General features: G+C 35.8%; 1 protein-coding gene across 4 annotated transcripts in view; it reads left to right on the top strand.

Moving 5' to 3' along the window:
* LOC144959764 (multidrug resistance-associated protein 1-like) overlaps nt 1–5,000 on the top strand; it is an 80,473-nt gene that overhangs the window by 21,536 nt on the left and 53,937 nt on the right. The gene's annotated exons all lie outside the window — the stretch shown is intronic.

The raw sequence follows: 5,000 nt of genomic DNA, 5'->3' as shown, positions 1-5,000 counted from the left end.
ATAAAAAATATATTTGTGTTAGTTGGGTGTGAAGTTTGGGGGGAAAAAACTTGAAAATGACTTGAAAAAGTTAAAGAATATAATTTAGTCATGTGATCAATGACTCAGCTCGTGGATATTATGGGTCATCCCCACAGAATGTTTTATTTCATAACCAGAGAACCCTTCAATGTTGTTGACTGACCACACACACAAACACACAACACACATACACACACACATTAAATGTGCACACACACCATACCATGGACCGTTACGAAACTTAAATCTAAATCAAACTATGGCCTCAAGCTAAGGGGTTAAGTTGGACCGCCAATGGATATCACACACTATGACGTCATCAGCACGTCCGTGTAGTAATCTTATCGATATTTACTTTAGACACAGCAAAACTATGACAAAACGACGCTTCTCTCAATTTGGCCGAAAAAAAAACGTGGCTATTGATGCTATCCGTTTAGGTAAAAGACTCACAACATCCGCCAGCCAAGTTTAACTCTCTCCTTGCCAGCTATTTTTAGAATTTCCACCGAAAATGCCATTCCTACCCAACACAAGAATAGAATTGTCTTACTCAAACAAAAAAGTAACAGTGCATTCTATACAGAATGTTCAGCGAAATGATGTCTACAAAACAGTGTTTAGTATACATAGCTGTAATCAAAGCATTTCTTTACATTTTGTGATGTATAAGAGAAATCAGAATGAGAAAACTGTCGGTGGCATCGTAACGTTTGTGACGATTTTCTTATGGTTGGTAAGGTGAGGGTTGCGATACCAACGAACTCACAAAGTTGTGTGTAACATTTAACGTTTATTGTCTGATATTGGTATGATCTGCTGAGAACTTATCACAAAGTGGCTGTCTAAAAACAATAACAAAGAGCTGGGTGACGTCAACCTCGATCTTTCTATGCAATTAAATGTGACCCATCGTCCCAAAACGGGCAATATTATGTCAGGGTGGTTCAGATGCTAAAAAATGAATGAAAATTGCGCTACTATGCGGTGTAGCCAGTGGTATGTTATATTTTTTTGTTTTGAATATTACATTGAGTTACATAATCAGTCGGATGGTGAAAGGGTTGAACTGAGATATTGACAAGTTTAGTTAGAAAGTCAATTTTTATCAAAAATGAGTTCTTGTCATTAATTATGATTAAATCAACCCTTTTGTACATAAATTGAGCTTTTATATAGCGCAATATCCACTAAATGTCCTCAAAGCGCTTTACAAGGGGTCCCTGGCCAACAGCAACATTTAACATTTAGGACGGGACTTGTCGCCTGTTAGGCGATGTTACAATTTTTTCGGACAGAGACAACGCTGTTAACCAGGTACTCATTTTACACCTGAGTACGGTGAGAGAATGTGAGTTAAGAGCCTCTCCAAGGACTCAACTATGCGCCGAGCGAGGCTCGAAACCAGGACCTTCCGATCCAAAAGCGAGTGTCATACCACTAGACCGCATCTTCGGGAAATATCAAAGCTTAATTTCACTTCTAAATATTTTTTACAGCTAGTCAAGTTGAAAAAGTATGAATTTGAGAAAAATTGCTGGATACCTTTCCCATACATCTGGCCATAGCTTCATGAAATATCATTCGATTTACTTCAATTAAAGATTAAAATAAATTCTCTGGGGAGCATAGTATTCTTTCAGAAAATGCAAAAAAATGCAAATATAAAATTTTCACATTCCGATTGATTATGTCAGGCACTAATATAAGGATTTGTAAACATTTTGAGTGTGTTCCTCTTAATGGGATCCCGTGCTTGTGTCTGGTTGTGACTTTTAGGTGATCTCATGGGGTTCCTCGCCTCCTATAGTGGGCAGGGAGGTACGTACTGTGTCTTCTATCCCCCTATATATGTTTGCCAACATGCTTTCTGTCTTTGCCTTGGAATGAGATTACTTGGTCTGTCCTGGTCCTGGCCGGAGTCCTAGCTGGGATGGAAACAGTACAATGCATGGTTATTGTTTTGAGAGATTATATTTTTTCCCTTGTAAATCATCTCTGTTATGTATTATTATATTTGTTATTTTGAATGTATAATGTAAGCATTTGAGTGTATTTCTCTTTGTTGGATTTTGTGCTTGTGTCCGATGAGACTTATAGGTGATCTCAAACTAATTACATTGATGGTTTTCTCTTGGAATCTACATCTGATCCCTATTTGTTCCCAGTTCCCCTTTGTCTTACTTTTTCTTGGGTGCTTTAATTGTAATTCTAGAACTTTTTACTATCCCATTTTTTCCTTTTACTGGCGCTGTTATAAGCTAAATGTGTTTGCAAGCGCCGTAATACGTAAAACCCTTAAAAACAAACAAAAAACAAAAACAATAGGTAATCTCAAACTATGTACCCACTTTACATGTGCTTATGGATTGCCCATTATACAACGTGCAACGTTCGAACTACTGGGTCACCCCTACAACACTCAACACAAAGCTCTATGGTGAGGCTGAGGACCTAAAGCGGACCACAGACTTCATAGCAGATGTCGGACTGCAGCCATAGATGTCCATCAGAGGAACGAAGAAGAAGAAGAAGAAACTATGTACACTGATAGCGTGCTCTTGAAACTTTCATCAATCTTTTCCATATAATTTGATATTATAATTTGCCCTTTGTCTTACCTTTTCTTCGGTGCTTTGATTGTAATTCTATATAACTTTTTTACTATCCCATTTTCTTTCTTTTTACTGGCGCTGATATTTTACTTAAATGTGTTTCAAGCGATGAAAAACCCTTAAAAACAAACAAGTTTAAATAAAATTAATTTTAATGAGCTTTTATAAAGCGCAATATCCACTAAACGTGGTCAAAGCGCTTTACAGGGGTCCCTGGCCAACAGCAACATTTAACATGTTGGACGCCTGTTAGGCGGTATTACAATTTTTTTCGGACAGAGACAACGCTGTTGACGGCCAGGTACTCATTTTACACCTGAGTACGGTGAGAGAATTTGAGTAAAGAGCCTTTTCCAAGGACTCAACTATGCGCCCACTGAGCGAGGCTCGAACACAGGACCTTCCGATCCGAAAGCGAGTGTCATACCACATAGCCGCACAAACAGGTTCGAACCCACAGCAATCTGACAAAAAGGCAACTGCTAATTAACTGACAGTTGAGCCATTGAGCCACTCTATGATAACAACTTTGGACAAGTAGGTCAAAAACAAGTTGCCGGAGGTCAAATTCCATTGATAACATGACAATCTATAAATAGCATTGACCCTGAACGAAGAAACGTATTAGATATCTATGTAGACATTACGATAAGATATTTGACTTTCGTAATGAACGGAGAGATTAAGGAGCAGGCACCGGTGTAAGACAAAGTAGATCTGAACAAGTGTGCATGTATATATACATATATATATATATATATATATATATATATATATATATATATATATATATATATATACATATATATATATATACATATATATATATATATATATACATATATATATATATATATATATATATATATATATATATATATATATATATATATATATATATATATATATATATATATATATATATATATATACTCTATTCATCAAAAAATAAAAAAATGGAAATTCGTTTACAGACGTGACATGCATAAAAATGTATAAACACAATCTATGGCGACAATGTATACACATAATATATTATATGCAAATGTTCAAGAATATATTAATTTGATAAATTGAGATAGGCCATACCTCTAGCCTCTAGTCCGAACTTGTGAGTGTATATTTAAGAAATAGTAGTATTTCATTTAAATCACAGTTGCGCGTTAAAAATTCGAACACCATGTGGCAAAAATGAATTAAGGTGACGTGTTATCTTTGGTTTTATAGATATAAGGCGACGGCTCCTCATGGAGAACTTAATGTATTTGCGAAGGGGGTAATTGTCATCCTTCAATATTTCTCCATTTTACTTAAACAATATCTCTTGTACAGTTCTTGAAGCGCTGGCTTACGGCGACAATAGACTGGTTTGCTGCTCTTGTGATATATATATATATATATATATATATATATATATATATATATATATATATATATATATATCGTCGTCGTCGTCGTCGTAGTAGTAGTAGTAGTAGTAGTAGTAGTAGTAGTAGTTGTAGTAGTAGTAGTAGTTAGTAGTAGTAGTAGTTAGTAGTTAGTAGTTAGTAGTGGTAGTAGTGGTGGTAGTAGTAGTAGTAGTAGTAGTAGTAGTAGTAGTAGTAGTAGTAGTAGTAGTAGTAGTAGTAGTTAGTAGTTAGTAGTTAGTAGTAGTGGTAGTAGTAGTAGTAGTAGTAATAGTAGTAGTAGTAGTAGTAGTAGTAGTAGTAGTAGTAGTAGTAGTAGTAGTAGTAGTAGTGGTATTAGTGGTGGTAGTGTTAGTAGTAGTAGTAGTAGTAGTAGTAGTAGTAGTAGTAGTAGTAGTAGTAGCAGTAGCAGCAGCAGCAGTAGTAGTAGTAGTATTAGTAGTAGTAGTAGTAGTAGTAGTAGTAGTAGTAGTAGTAGTAGTAGTAGTAGTGGTGGTGGTAGTAGTAGTAGTAGTAGTAGTAGTAGTAGTAGTAGTAGTAGTAGTAGTAGTAGTAGTAGTGATAGTGGTAGTAGTAGTTGTGGTAGTGGTAGTGGTAGTAGTAGTAGTAGTTGTGGTAGTAGTAGTAGTAGTAGTAGTAGTAGTAGTAGTAGTAGTAGTTATAGTGGTGGTATTAGTAGTAGTAGTAGTCGTAGTAGTCGTAGTCGTAGTGGTAGTGGTAGTAGTCGCAGTCGTAGTAGTAGTAGTAGTAGTAGTAATAGTAGTAGTAGTAGTCATAGTAGTAGTAGTAGTCATAGTAGTAGTAGTAGTAGTAGTAGTAGTAGTAATAGTAGTAGTAGTAGTAATATTAGTAGTAGTAGTAGTAGTAGTAGTAGTAGTAGTAGTGGTAGTAATAGTAGTGGTAGTGATGGTAGTAGTGGTAGTGGTGGTAGTAGTGGTAGTGGTAGTGGTGGTAGTAG

The sequence above is a fragment of the Berghia stephanieae genome, chromosome 14 (assembly GCF_034508935.2).
Source record: "Berghia stephanieae isolate SIO BIC M18660-M18661 chromosome 14, UCSD_Bste_1.3, whole genome shotgun sequence".
Lineage (NCBI taxonomy): Eukaryota > Metazoa > Mollusca > Gastropoda > Nudibranchia > Aeolidiidae > Berghia > Berghia stephanieae.
Note: the sequence above shows the minus strand (reverse complement) of the source record. Positions and strands in the feature narration are given on the sequence as shown.